Here is a 15744-nt window from a genome sequence, read left to right on the forward strand (position 1 = left end):
CCCAATTGCTTGATGAATTTTTAAAACATCAAACCAGCTCTCAGGTCAATAAATAAAATACTACCAGCCTCCTTAAAGCCCTTCTAACTCTCTCCTTTTAGTAACTAAACTCACACACAAGGGGGTGATTTTTAGCTGGGTTGCTTCTAACTATGACAATTAGATAAAATAATGGTATCTTACTGTTAACTTAATTCCTTTGTATTAGTTAAGGAGGCTGAACTCTTTAAAATATGACTTTGACCATTTGCATTTCTTCTTTAGAAATTGGTATTACATTATCTTATTTAATCCTCACAAAACATAGTGAGATAAAAATAAATGAAGCCAAGACTTGTTTCTTTGAAAAGATCAACAAAAGTGACAAAACATTAGCTAGATTGACTAAGAAAAAAGAGAGACGATTCAAATAACTAAAATGAGAAATGATAGTGGGGACATTACTACTGACACCACAGAAATAGAAAATATTATAACAGAGTACTATGAACAATTATATGCCAATAAATTGGATAACCAGATGAAATGGATAAATTCCCAAACACACATAACCTACCAGGACAAAATAATGAAGAAAAAAATCTGAACCAGTTAGGAGATTGAATCAGTAATAATAAGAAAACCCTCAACAAAGAAAAGCCCAGGACCATATGTCACCACTGGTGAATTCCACCAAACATTTACAGAATTAACAACAATCCTGCTCAATCTCTCCCAAAAAGTTGAAGAGGAGAGAATACTTCCTAATGCATTCTATTAGGTCAGCATTACCCTAATGACTAAGCCAGACAAAGAGACTACGAGAAAACAAAACTATAGACCAATATCCCTTATGAAAACTAAAGCAAAAATCTTCAACAAAATACTAGCAAACTAAATTCAACGGCATACTAAAAGGATTATACACATGACCATATAGGATTTAGTCCTAGAATGCAAGGATGGTTCAATGTATGAACATGGTTCAATGTATGAACATCAATCAATGAACATCAATCAATCAGCACCACATTAACAGAATAAAGAAAATAAACCACATGATCATCTCAAGCGATGCAGAAGAAGCATTTGACTAAATATAACAAACTTTTATGATAAAAAATATTCAACAAACAAGGAATAGAAGGACAGTATCTCAATATAATAAAGACCACATATGAAAACCCACAACAAACAGCATACTCAATGGTGAAAGACTAAAATCTTTTTCTCTAAGATCAGAAACAAGACAAGGATGCCCCTTTACCACTTATATACAATAGAGTAGTGGAAATACTAGTTGGAGCAATTAGATAAGAAAAAGAAATGAAAGGCATCCAAATTGGAAAGGAGTAAGTAAAATTTTCATAGATGATTTTACAGACACATAATCTTAAATGTGGAAAACTCTATAGATTACAAACACACATACATACACACAAACTGTTAGACCTAATAAATGAATTCAGCGAAGTAACAGGATACAAAGTTAACACAAAAATCAGTTACATTTCTGTACACTAACAATGAATAATCTGAAAAGGAAATTACAAAAACAATTCCATTCACAATAGCATTAAAAAGAAATTAATTTAACCAAAGAGGTAAAAGACTCATACAATGAAAACTACAAAACATTTCCAAAAGAAATTAATGAATTTCTGAATGAATAAATGAAATCATATCCCACGTTCATGGATTACAAGACTTATTAATGTCAAAATGTCACTACTATACAAAGAGATCTACAGATTCATTGCAATCCCTATCAAAATCCCAATGACCTTTATGCAGAACTAAAATAACTCACCCTAAAATTCGTCTCAAATCTCAGGGAACCTGGAATAGCAAAAAGTCCTGAAAGAGAAGAACAAAGCTGAAGGACTCAGACTTCCTGATTTTATTATTTTTTTATAAATTTCATGTTTTTTATTTATTTATTTATTTTTGGCTTCATTGGGTCTTCATTGCTGCATGCGGGCTTTCTCTAGTTGGGGTGACGGGGCTAATCTTCATTGCAGTGCGTGGCCTTCTCATTGCAGTGGCTTCTGGTTGTTGTGGAGCATGGGCTCTAGGTGCGCAGGCTTCAGTAGTTGTGGCACATGGGCTTAGTTGCTCCGCGGCACATGGGATCTTCCTGGACCAGGCTCAAACCCGTGTCCCCTGCATTGGCAGGTGGATTCTTAACCACTGCGCCACCAGGGAAGTCCCATACTTCCTGATTTTAAAATTACAAAGCTACAGTGGTGACCTAAATGGGAAGGAAATCCAAAAAAGAGGGGATATATGTATATGTATAGCTGATTCATTTTGCTGAACAGTAGAAACTAACACAACGTTGTAGAGCAACTATACTCCAATAAAAATTAATTAAAAATAAATAAATAAATTACAAAGCTACAGTAATTAAAATACTGTGGTACTGACATAAAGACAGACATATAGACCATTGCAGTAGAATAGGGAGCTCAGAAAAAAGCTCTCCTATAAATGGTCAAATGATTTTGACAAGAGTGGGCCAAGACCATTCAACAGGAAAAGGATAGTCTTTTCAAGAGATGGTGTTGGGAAAACTTGATATCCACATGCAAAAGAAAGAAGTTTAAACCCCTACCTTACACTGTATTAAAAATTAACTCGAGGGCTTCCCTGGTGGCGCAGTGGTTGAGCGTCCGCCTGCCGATGCAGGGACACGGGTTCGTGTCCCGGTCTGGGAAGATCCCGCATGCCGTGGAGCGGCTGGGCCCGTGAGCCATGGCCGCTGAGCCTGCGCGTCCGGAGCCTGTGCTCCGCAACGGGAGAGGCCACAGCAGTGAGAGGCCTGCGTACCGCAAAATAAAAAATAAATAAAAAAAAAATTAACTCGAAGTGGATCACAGACCTAAACATAAGAGCTAAAACTATAAAACCCTTAGAAGAAAACATAAGGGAAAAACTTCATGACATTGCACTTGGTAACCATTTTTTGGACATGACACCAAAAGCACAGGCAACAAAAGAAAAAATATTAGATAAGCTGGGCTTCATCAAAGTTCAAAACTTTTTATTTTTTTATGCGGTACGCGGGCCTCTCACTGTTGCGGCCTCTCCCGTTGCAGAGCACAGGCTCTGGACGCACAGGCTCAGTGGCCACGGCCCACGGGCCCAGCTGCTCCGCAGCATGTGGGATCTTCCCAGACCGGGGCACGAACCCGTGTCCCCTGCATCGGCAGGCGGACTCTCAACCACCGCGCCACCAGGGAAGCCCCCAAAGTTCAAAACTTTTATGCATCAAAGGGTACTATCAACAGAGTGAAAAGGCAACCCACACAATGGGATAAAATATTTGCATATCATTTGATAACCAGAGTACATAAAGAACTCCTGGGCTTCCCTGATGGCACAGTGGTTAAGAATCCGCCTAACAATGCAGGGGACACGGGTTTGAGCCCTGGCCCGGGAAGATCACATATGCCGCGGAGCAACTAAGCCCGAGCGCCACAACTACTGAGCCTGCACTCTAGAGCCCGTGAGCCACAACTATTGAAGCCCACGTGCCTAGAGCCCATGCTCTCTTGCCCATGCAGCAAGAGAAGTCACCGCAGTGAGAAGCCCGCGCACCGCAATGAAGAGTATCCCCCATTTGCTGCAACTAGAGAAAGCCTGTGCGCAAAAACAAAGACCCAACGCAGCCAAAAATAAATAAATAAAAAATTTTAAAAAAATCTTCTACAGTTCAACAACAACAACACAAAACAATTTTAAATAATTAGTAAAGGTGGGAGTTCTCTGGTGGCCTAGTGATTAGGATTCCAGGCTTTCACTGCTGAGGCCCAGGTTCAATCCCTGGTCAGGGAACTGAGATCCAGCAAGCCGTGTGGTGTGGCAAAAAAAAAAAAAAAAAAAGGTAAAGGATTTGAATTTCTCCAGAGAAGATATACAAATGGCCAATAAGCATAAGGAAAGGTGCTCAACCATATATACACTACTATGTATAAAATAGATAACTAATGAGAACCTACTGTATAGCACAGGGAACTCTACTCAGTGCTCTGTGGTGACCTAAATGGGAAGGAAATCTAAAAATGAGGGGATATATGTATATGTATAACTGATTCACTTTACTGTACTGCAGAAACTAACACAACCTTGTAAAGCAACTATACTCCAATAAAAATTAATTTAAAAAAAGAAAAGGATTGGAAAATGCAAATCAAAACCACAATAAGATACCACTGCATACACATTAGGATGACTATTATAAAAAAATAAAACAGAAAATAACATGTGCTGATGAGGATGTAGAGAAATTGGAACCCACGTACATTGCTGGTAGGAATGTAAATGGTGCAGCCACTGTGGAAAAGGGTATTACAGTTCCTCAAAAAATTAAACATAGAATTATTAAATGATCCAACATATCTACTTCTGGATATATACCCCAAAGAAATGAAAGCAGGGATTTGAACAGATATTTGTATACCCATGTCCATTGCTGCATTATCCATAGTAACCAAAACGTAGAAGCAACCCAAGTGTCTATCAACAGATGAATGGGTAAACAAAAGGTGGTATATCCATATAATAGAATATTATTCAGCCTTTAAAAGGACAGAAGGGCTTCCCTGGTGGCACAGCGGTTAAGAATCCGCCTGTCAATGCAGGGGACATGGGTTTGAGCCCTGGTCCGGGAAGATCCCACATGCCATGGAGCAACTAAGCCTGTGCACCACAACTACTGAGCCAGTGCTTTAGAGCCCGCAAGCCACAATTACTGAGCCTGCACATCACAACTTCTGAAGCCTGCGCGCCTAGAGCCCATGTTCTGCAACAAGAGAAGCCCCTGCTCACCACAACTAGAGAAAGCCTGCACGTAGCAACGAAGACCCAACACAGCCAAAAATAAATAAATAAAATAAATGAATTTATTTTTTAAAAAATGGACAGAAATTTTGACATACAGTACATGGATGAACCTTGAAGAATTATGATATATGAAAAAAGCCATTCACAAAAGGACAAATACTGTACAATTCCACTTGTATGAAATATCTAGCATAGCCCAAATCATAGAAACAGAAAGTAGAAAGGGGATTGACAGGGGTTGGGGGAAGAGGAGAATGCAGATTTAGTGTTTAATGGGTACAAAGTTTCAGCTGGGGAAGATGAGAATGTTCTGGAGATGGATGATGGTAATGGTTGCACAGTGATATAAGTGTACTAAATGCTATAAAACTGTACACTTTAAAAATGGTTAAAATGGGGATTTCCCTGGTGGTCCAGTGGGTAAGACTCCACGCTCCCAATGCAGGGGGCCTGGGTTCGATCCCTGGTCAGGGAACCAGATCCCACATGCATGCCACAACGAAGATCCTGTGTGTCACGACTAAGACCCGGAGCAGCCAAAATAAATAAATAAATATTTTAAAAACGAAGAAGAAGAAATTGGGACTGGGATATGGTTATTAAAAAAGTGGTTAAAATGGTAAATTTATGTTATATACACTTGACCACAATAAAAAAAATGAAGTAAACAAATTTCCTATTTTATAGATTAAAAAAATAAAGTCTATCAAGATTAAGTGACTTTACACAGCTAGGAATTGGAAATGGTATTCAAATACAAGGCTTTTTAACACCAAAGCTTATGTTCTCACTATTACTACATCAGTGTTTGTTTAAGGTAAAAGTTTGATACAGTGAAATGCATAGATCTAAAGTGTACAATTTAATGAATTTTGATAAATTAATATACCCTTCTAACCAGCGCCCCAATCAAGATAAAGCACATTTCCATGAACCCAGAGAATGCCCTTATGCCCCCTTCCACTCAACCTCCATTCTCTATGTCTGCATCTTTATTCCTGTCCTGCAGCTAGGTTCATCAGTACCATTTTTTTTTAGATTCCATATATATGTGTTAGTATATGGTATTTGTGCTTCTCTTTCTGACTTACTTCACTCTGTATGACAGACTCTAGGTCCATAGGTCTATCCACCTCAGTACAAATAACTCAATTTTGTTTCTTTTTATGGCTGAGTAATATTCCATTGTATATATGTGCCACATCTTCTTTATCCATTCATCTGCTGATGGACACTTAGGTTGCTTCCATGTCCTGGCTATTGGAAATAGTGATGCAATGAATATTGTGGTACATGTCTCTTTTTGAATTATGGTTTTCTCAGGGTATATGCCCAGTAGAGGGATTGCTGGGTCATATGGTAGGTCTATATTTAGTTTTATAAGGAACCTCAATACTATTCTCCATAGCAGCTGTATCAATTGACTTTCCCACCAACAGAGCAGGAGGGTTCCCTTTTCACTACCCCCTCTCCAGCATTTTTTTTTAATCTTAAAGCGAGACAATCCTTTTATTTCTCCAGCATTTATTGTTTCTAGATTTTTTTGATGATGGCCATTCTGACTGGTGTTTGGTGATAACTCATTGCAGTTTTTTTTTGTTGTTTTTTTTTGTGTGTTACGCGGGCCTTTCACTGTTGTGGCCTCTCCCATTGCGGAGCACAGGCTCCAGAAGCGCAGGCTCAGCGGCCATGGCCCATGGGCCCAGCCGCTCCGCGGCATGTGGGATCTTCCCGGACCGGGGCACAAACCCGTGTCCCCTGCATCGGCAGGCGGACTCCCAACCACAACGGCACCAGGGAAGCCCCTCATTGTAGTTTTGATTTGCATTTCTCTAATAATTAGTGATGTTGAGCATCTTTTCATGTGCCTCTTGGCCATCTGTATGTCTTCTTTGGTGAAATTTCTATTTAGGTCTTCCACCCATTTTTTAATTGGGTTGTTTGTTATTCTTTCTCTTACTGATGGACATTTGGATTGTTTCCTGTTGTTGGCTCTTATGAATAAATCTACTCTAAACATTTTTTCACAACTCGATGTATGGATATATTTTCATTTCTTTTCTCATGTGACTTGCTTTCATTACAGGGGCAATAGCAAACTTGATACAAACAACTGAAAATTTGCTTTTGTAATTTTAATTCTTCTCTAACCTTGTTACTACCATGGGAACAAACACAGGCTAGCCTGCTGAAAGATGAGAGACCATGTGGAGTGAAGCCAAGTCATCCCACCTGAGGCCTCTCTAGACTAGCCAACCCCCAGGCAATTTGACAGGTGTTATGGATTCATGAACAACTCCAACTGAGATTGGCCTAGTCCAGCCCTGGTCAGAAGAGCTGCCCGGGTGACACCTAGAGTCATGACAAATAATAGATGGTAGTTCCTTTAAGCTGCTGAGTTTTGGGATGGTTTGTTATACAGAATTATTGTGGCGATGGATAATTTATACACATCTGTACCAGTTTTCTACCACTGCATAACAAATTATCAGAAACTTAGTGGATTAAAATAATACATTCATTATCTCAGTTACTATGGGTCAGAAATCTGGGCATGGGTAAGCTAGGTCCTCTGCTCTGTTCTTATCAAGCTGAAATCAATATGTCAGCCAGGACTTTGATGTCATCTGAGGCTAAGGGTCCTCTTCCAAGCTTGCTGCTTGTTGGCTGAATTCAATTTCTTCTAGTCGTAGGATTGAGGCCCTCAGCTCTTAGAGGCCAACCACCATGTCCTGCTACACAGACCTCTCTATAACATAGCAACTTGCCTCTTTAAAGCCAACAGATGAGCATCTCTGGTGCTTCAAATCTTTCTGACTTCTCTTTCTGAGCTCTAGGCCCCTTTTCAAAGAGCCCAGCTGATTAGGTCAGGCCCACCCAGGATAATCTCCCTTTTGATTACCTTAAAGTCAACTGATTAGAAACCTTATTACATCTCCAAAATCCCTTCACTTTTGCTATATAAAATAACCTAATGACAAAATTATATCCCATCATATTTACAGGTCCCACCTATCCTTAAGGGTAGGATTTTATAGAATGTGTACACAAAGGGATGGAAATTTGGGGAGCCAATTTGGAACCCAAGATATGCAAACAATTTTTAAAGATAAAGAAATATATCAGTTAAGCAATGAAAATAGGTTTATGTAATATTATATACTGTAGGACTTCCCTGGTGGCACAGTGGTTAAGAATCCACCTGCCAATGCAGGGGACACATGTTCAAGCCCTGGTCTGGGAAGATCCCACATGCCGCAAAGCAACTAAGCCTGTGGGCCACAACCACTAAGCCTGAGTGCCACAACTACTGAAGCCCCCTTGCCTAGAGCCAGTGCTCCACAAGAGAAGCCACTGCAATGAGAAGCCCGTGCACTGCAATGAAGGGTAGCTCCTGCTCGCCGCAACTAGAGAGAAAGCTCACGTGCAGCAATGAAGACCCAACTCCGCCAATAAATAAATAAATGTTATAATGGTGTATATTATAATATATAATATATAATAATGTATATTAATTATATCACATATAAATTATATTATATTGTATAATCTATTATGCAATAGATTATACAATATACATACAATTATATAATGGTATATATATTATAATTATAATATGATTTATAACATATATAATTATTTTCACTTAAAAATAATAGTTATATGTTATACCATATTATATATATAATGGCACACAATTGTAATATAATATATAATTGTAAATATATACCATTATATGGTATATTACATGATATACATTACATACTATAATATATAACATATAATTACAATATAATATATACCATTGCCTAATATAATATGAAGTGTACCATGTAATATACCATATTAATCTTCAAATAAACAGCTATTTGCAAGTTAGTATCTTTTGTACATAAAATATAATTCAATTAATTTTTAAACTTACCAAAGGAAGAAGAGAAGACTTGACTGTGAGAGGTGGTTGGTGGAGGAGTGGTACAAGGAAGTTATTCTTTAGAAGATGTACTCTTTTCTTGCCCATTTTCACCAATTTTTCAGTCTTTTAGGAGTTCATGGTTTTTTGTTTTTTGTTTTATTTGGCTGTGTTGGGTCTTTCTTGATGCACGCGGGCTTTCTCTAGTTGCAGCCAGCGGGGGCTACTCTTCGTCATGGTGCGTGGGCTTCTCATTGCGGCGGCTTCTCTTGTTGTGCAGCACGGGCTCTAGGCACGCGGGCTTCAGTAGTTGCAGCACATGGGCTCAGTAGTTGTGGCTTGTGGGCTCTAGAGCACAGGCTCAGTAGTTGTGGTGCATGGCATGTGGGATCTTCCCAGACCAGGGCTCAAACCCGTGTCCCCTGCACTGGCAGGCGGATTCTTAACCAGTGTGCCACCAGGGAAGTCCCTAGGATCTCATGGTTTTCTTGCACTTAAACTGCATTTAAAAATAAATTTATAACAAGAAAAACTACCTCTAGAACAAAATAAAGGCTAAATCCAAAAGCGCTTTGAAAAATGGAAATGACATAAACACATCTGACTGATCATAGGAGATGCTTCATTTCTCACTTGGCGTACATATGCAAAACAAAACAAAACATTTGTGTTCATCTAACTCTAGAGCACAATTCAAATGTGTTCATATGATATTCTCTAAATCTGTTGTGCCAAATAAAGTGGTGAGTGTATCTTTACCTAAAGCCATAGTATTGAAATATTATATGATAAAAAGAGAGGATACTGCTTTTTAAGTGAAAAAAATTGTAGCACCGGGGAAAATGAGTCATTGACTGAAAAATGGAATAATTTTTTAAGAGCCATTGTGGCAAAAACTCCTTATCTGAACGATCTTTATGTGAAGTAAATCTATATTCGTCCCTCCTTAACTCCAGATGTAAAGTTCTTACTGTCAATTTACTGAACTGATAGTTCCCATATCTAATCAGTACGACAGTTGAGCTGCCATATACTAATTTAAATCTCATTACTAAATACTGAGGATGAAAGTGAGGTTTAGAAAGCTGAAGTAACTTGTTCAAGGTCATACAGGTTGGAATTAGTAGAGTTGGGTTTTGAATCCAAGTCTGTTCAAGTCCACAGCCTGGTCTCTTAGCCTCTTCTGCCAGTCTAAAGCTTGGCGTTTGGTATATGGGAAGAAGAACTTTTCTGGAATATAAGAACAGCTTACGTTCAAGGCCACCTCTCCCAGTTAATAGATGTTCAGACTTAGGCAAGTTTCTTAACATTAAAGAGGCTATTTTGTCCCTATCAAACAGGGAGAGTAATTCCTACCTTGTACAGTTATTTTATTTGTTGGTTTGAATTCAAGAGACGATGTTTGTGAAAAACATATTTAGTAAATTACAGGTGCATCCTCCATAAACGATAGAAGCATCTGAGCCTGAAACTCATGATTTCTCATCCCCTCTCTACCACCCCCATAAACCTGCTCCTTATTTTTTGTTTCTTTCAAGGTTATGGCAACCATCAGTCACTCTGTCTGGAAAACTAAATCATCTTTAATGCCTCTTTCTCTTTGCTTTCAGCCCCATCACCACCCATACCTTCAAAATCAAAACAGTTATCAGAACCAATCAATTCCACTTTTACAATGTCTGTCCTGTCTCCACCTCTCCATTTCATTGCATCAATCATAGATAAGACCCTCGCCAACTGTCACTGAAACTATCTTCTCTTTCTTAATTATTTAAGTAAAATTTTGAATAATAATACATATATATCTGATGGGAAATGTTTTAAGATATAAAAGGTTATATAGTGAAAAGTAAATCTCCCTTCCACTATTGTCTCCCAGCCATCTATCTCCACGTCAGAGGTAGCCACTCTTACAAGTTTCTTGTATATCTTTTCAGAAGCTACAAATCTGCCACACACACACATATTTTTCACACGTGATAGCACACTATGCCCATTGCTCTCAACCTTTTTTTTTTTTACTAACAATATATTTTGGAGATAGTTCTATATTTGTACCCATAAAACTGATTCATTCTTTTCAATGGCTTCATACTTTGCCATTGTATGGATAGCTGAACTTATTTAACCATTCTCTACAGACGTTTAGAGTCTTTCCATACATAAGTATGCAATGTGTGTGTGTGTAATTTTGAATAAATGTGCATATATTTGTAGTATAAATTCTTTTTTTAAAGAAAAGAGTTGCTGCAAGCAGGGGCTACTCTCTAGTTGCTGCGAGCAGGGGCTACTCTTAGTTGTGGTGCGCGGGCTTCTCATTGCGGTGGCTTCTCTTGTTGCAGAGCATGGGCTCTAGGTGGTAGGGCTTCAGTAGTTGTGGCACGCGGGCTCAGTAGTTGTGGCTCACAGGCTTATTTGCTCTGCGGCATGTGGGATCTTCCCGGACCAGGGCTCAAACCCGTGCCCCCTGCATTGGCAGGTGGATTCTTTTTTTTTTTTTTTTTTTGCGGTACGCGGGCCTCTCACTGTTGTGGCCTCTCCCGTTGCGGAGCACAGGCTCCGGACGCGCAGGCTCAGCGGCCATGGCTCACAGGCCCAGCTGCTCCGCGGCATGTGGGATCTTCCCGGACCGGGGCAGGAACCCATATCCCCTGTATCGGCAGGAGGACTCTCAACCACTACGCCACCAGGGAGGTCCTGGCAGGCGGATTCTTAACCACTGTGCCACCAGGGAAGCCCCATAAATTCTTATAAATTTCTGGGTCAACATACAGGGATACTTTAAATATTGATAGATATTAATGTTTTGTGAAGATCTGTCCATCCACCGGCTGTGTATAAAAGTGACTGTTTCTCTGTACCTTCACCTACTCAGTCCATCACCAGACTTCTTGAGCACTGCCAATCAGTTAGATGAAAACATGGCATCTTCCTGTAGTTTTGAGTATTCTTAAAGTTTCTACTGGGTTGAAACCTTTTCCCTGTACTTTTTGTTACTTTGCATTCGGATTGTAGGATGTTCATCACAACTATTTTAATAGCTTCCTCACTGACCTCCCTATCTTCAATTTTTAACCTTTTCAGACTTTCCAGATAGCATCTTGAGAATTACACTCTTAAAAACAGTCCTAATCATGTTGCACTCAGCCCCTAAATCACCAGTTCTGAAGTTCTTTGTTTCAGGACCCCTTTACACTCTTAAAAATTACTGAGCTTTTGTTATGTATATACTGAGCTTTTGTTTATGTTTATGTATATTACTGAGCTTTTGTTTATGTATATGTATACTGAGCTTTTGTTTATGTATATTACTGCATTTTTGTTTATGTTTTGTTATGTATATATTTGAAATTAAAGCTGAGAAATTTTTAAAATATATTTTAGTTTCCTTAAAATGATAGCAATAAACCAACTGTGTGTTAATATAAGTGACATATTTTATGAAAAATAACTATATTTTCCAAAATAAAAAAACTAGAGAGAAAAGTGAAACGCTTTACATTTTTGCAAACCTCATTCATGTCTATCTTCTGCATTCAATCTATTGCAATATGCTATTTCGGTTGAAGTCTATGAAGAAAGTCTGGCCTCACACAGATATATTATTGGAAAAGGGAAAGTATTTTAAAAGCCTTTGGGGATGTGGATATTCTTCTTTGGTATTACATATACATAGTAGTTTATGAAAGGTTAGTTTCAGTGTGGAATCTGAAGCCATATCAATGAATTCTGTATTCTGTTACATTAAAATTCATTGGTCTATCTTATACCTTGAATAGATGCTCCACCTAAGAATAATTTTATAACACCATGCATTGGTCATATGGAAAATATTGATTCATTATGTTATGCTAATCTTCCAAATGCTGACACATTTCATTATGAAATATCAAAAATCTCATTCATTAATGTCACCATAAATCTTATCATAAAAGTCTTCAAGTATTGCAAACCTGTCAAGGTCATGATAGTAGATACAAGTTTTCCAAAATTATAATTTCACATGAAAACTTGAAATAAATACTGTCAGTTGTTTTCCTTGAGGTAATAGTCTCATTTCGTTCCATTTTGAGGACATGTTTGCCAATTATGCAAGTCTGTATAACCATCATTTGTCAATCATTCTTTCAAGTAGAAATGGTGTTACGTGAAAAAAGCCAGATCTGCTCCCAACTCAAACAATCTCACAAGAGCTTTTCCTTGAAATAAACCTCATACTTTGATACGCAGCTCAATTGCTTTATGCCTTCACCACATTTTGCCACAAAGAATATTAAAAAGATATGTCCTCAAGATTCAAAATTTAATAAAATTAAAATTAATCATTTTTACTGCTCCATCAAGAACACTTGTTTTACTGGGATTATGTGACAGTAAAGAATATAGATTCAGGGACTTCCCTGGTGGTCCAGTGGCTAAGACTTCGTGCTCCCAATGCAGGGGGCCCAGGTTGGATTCCTGGTGAGGGAACTAGATCCCACATGCCGCAACTAAAAGATCCCACACGACGCAACTAAAAGATCCCACATGCTGCAATGAAGATCCCGCACGCAGCAACTAAGACCTGGCCAGCCAAATAAATAAATAAATAAACAATTTTAAAAAACACAACAAGAATACAGATTTAAAAAAAAAAAAGAATACAGATTCAGTTTGGGGCCACTGTGTTATGCTGACCCACTTTTTTTGTTGTTGTTGTTTTTTTGATGAATACATAAAAGAGTTGGTTCTTTTTTGTGTGTGTGTGAGATAAGTGTTTTTTGTTTGTTTGTCTTGCATCTCTATTGGAGTATAATTGCTTTACAATGGTGTGTTAGTTTCTGCTTTATAACAAAGTGAATCAGTTATACATATACATATGTTCCCATATCTCTTCCCTCTTGCGTCTCCCTCCCTCCCACCCTCCCTATCCCACCCCTCTAGGTGGTCACAAAGCACCGAGCTGATCTCCCTGTGCTATGCGGCGGCTTCCCACTAGCTATCTATTTTACGTTTGGTAGTGTATATATGTCCATGCCACTCTCTCACTTTGTCACAGCTCACCCTTCCCCCTCCTCATATCCTCAAGTCCATTCTCTAGTAGGTGTGTGTCTTTATTCCTGTCCTACCCCTAGGTTCTTCATGACATTTTTTTTTCTTAAATTCCATATATATGTGTTAGCATATGGTATTTGTCTTTCCCTTTCTGACTTACTTCACTCTGTATGACAGACTCTAGGACAATCCACCTCATTACAAATAGCTCAATTTCATTTCTTTTTATGGCTGAGTAACATTCCATTGTAAATATGTGCCACATCTTCTTTATCCATTCATCCGATGATGGACACTTAGGTTGTTTCCATCTCCAGGCTATTGTAAATAGAGGTGCAATGAACATTTTGGTATATGACTTTTTTGAATTATGGTTTTCTCAGGATATATGCCCAGTAGTGGGATTGCTGGGTCATATGGTAGTTCTATATGTAGTTTTTTAAGGAATCTCCGTACTGTTCTCCATAGTGGCTGTACCAATTCACATTCCCACCAGCAGTGCAAGAGTGTTCCCTTTTCTCCACACCCTCTCCAGCATTTATTGTTTGTAGATTTTTTGATGATGGCCATTCTGACTGGTGTGAGATGATATCTCATTGTAGTTTTGATTTGCATTTCTCTAATGATTAATTATGTTGAGCATTCTTTCATGTGTTTGTTGGCACTCTGTATATCTTCTTTGGAGAAATGTCTATTTAGGTCTTCTGCCCATTTTTGGATTGGGTTGTTTGGTTTTTTTGCTATTGAGCTGCATGAGCTGCTTGTAAATTTTGGAGATTAATCCTTTGTCAGTTGCTTCATTTGCAAATATTTACTCCCATTCTAAGAGTTGTCTTTTTTTTTTTTTTTTTTTGGCGGTATGCGGACCTCTCACTGTTGTGGCCTCTCCGGTCGTGGAGCACAGGCTCCGGACGCGCAGGCTCAGCAGCCATGGCTCACGGGCCCAGCCGCTCCGCGGCACGTGGGATCCTCCCGGACGGGGGCACGAACCCGCGTCCCCCGCATGGGCAGGCAGACTCTCCACCACTGCGCCACCAGGGAAGCCCTAGTGTGCTTTTTACCACCATTTTTTTTTTTTTTTTTTTTTGGCTGCGCCATGTGGCATGCAGGATCTTACTTCCCAACTAGGGATCGAACCCGTGTCCCCTGCAGTGGAAGCACAGGGTCTTAACCACTACGACCATTTTTAAAGGCAAAATATTTTTTATTATTAAAATAGTTTTAACCTCATGGACACTCTGAAAAGGTCTCAGGGACTGTCATGGACCACATCTTGAGAACTGTTGCTATAAATCATCTGTGGGCTCCCGATTACCTTCAGAATGAAGTCCACACTCCACAACATGGTGTGCAGGACAATTTGTGATCTGGCCTCATTTCCTTTCTCTGCATCTACTTCTCTGTGCTTCAACCACACAGACAGTAGCTATTCCCCAAACACAAAATGCACTTTCACACTTCTCTGGCTTTGCTCAAGCAACATTCTAGGGACTACCTTCTTTTTTTTTTTTAATTTAATTAATTAATTAATTTTGTGGGGAGGCTGCGTTGGATCTTTGTTGCTGCGCGTGGGTTTTCTCTAGTCACAACGAGTGGGGGCTACTCTTTGCTGCAGTGCGTGGGCTTCTCACTGTAGTGGCTTCTCTTGTTGCGGAGTGTGAGCTCTAGCTTCAGTAGTTGTGGCACGCGGGCTCAGTAGTTGTGGCACACGGGCTTAGTTGCTCCGCGGCATGTGGGATCTTCCCGGACCAGGGCTTGAACCCGTATCCCCTGCATTGGCAGGCGAATTCTTAACCACTGAGCCACCAGGGAAGCCCCCTACCTTGTTATTTTATTTAAAATCCTACTCATCCTTTAGAGTCCAGCCCGAATACCTGTCCCCACCAAGTCAGGAAAAATTGTCCTTCCTGTGTGCTCTCTGGATATTTTGCTTGTATCTTTACCTTCTCATTTATTCCCTTTGTTTTATATTA

The sequence above is a fragment of the Lagenorhynchus albirostris genome, chromosome 2, assembly GCF_949774975.1.
Source record: "Lagenorhynchus albirostris chromosome 2, mLagAlb1.1, whole genome shotgun sequence".
Taxonomy (NCBI): Eukaryota; Metazoa; Chordata; class Mammalia; order Artiodactyla; family Delphinidae; genus Lagenorhynchus; species Lagenorhynchus albirostris.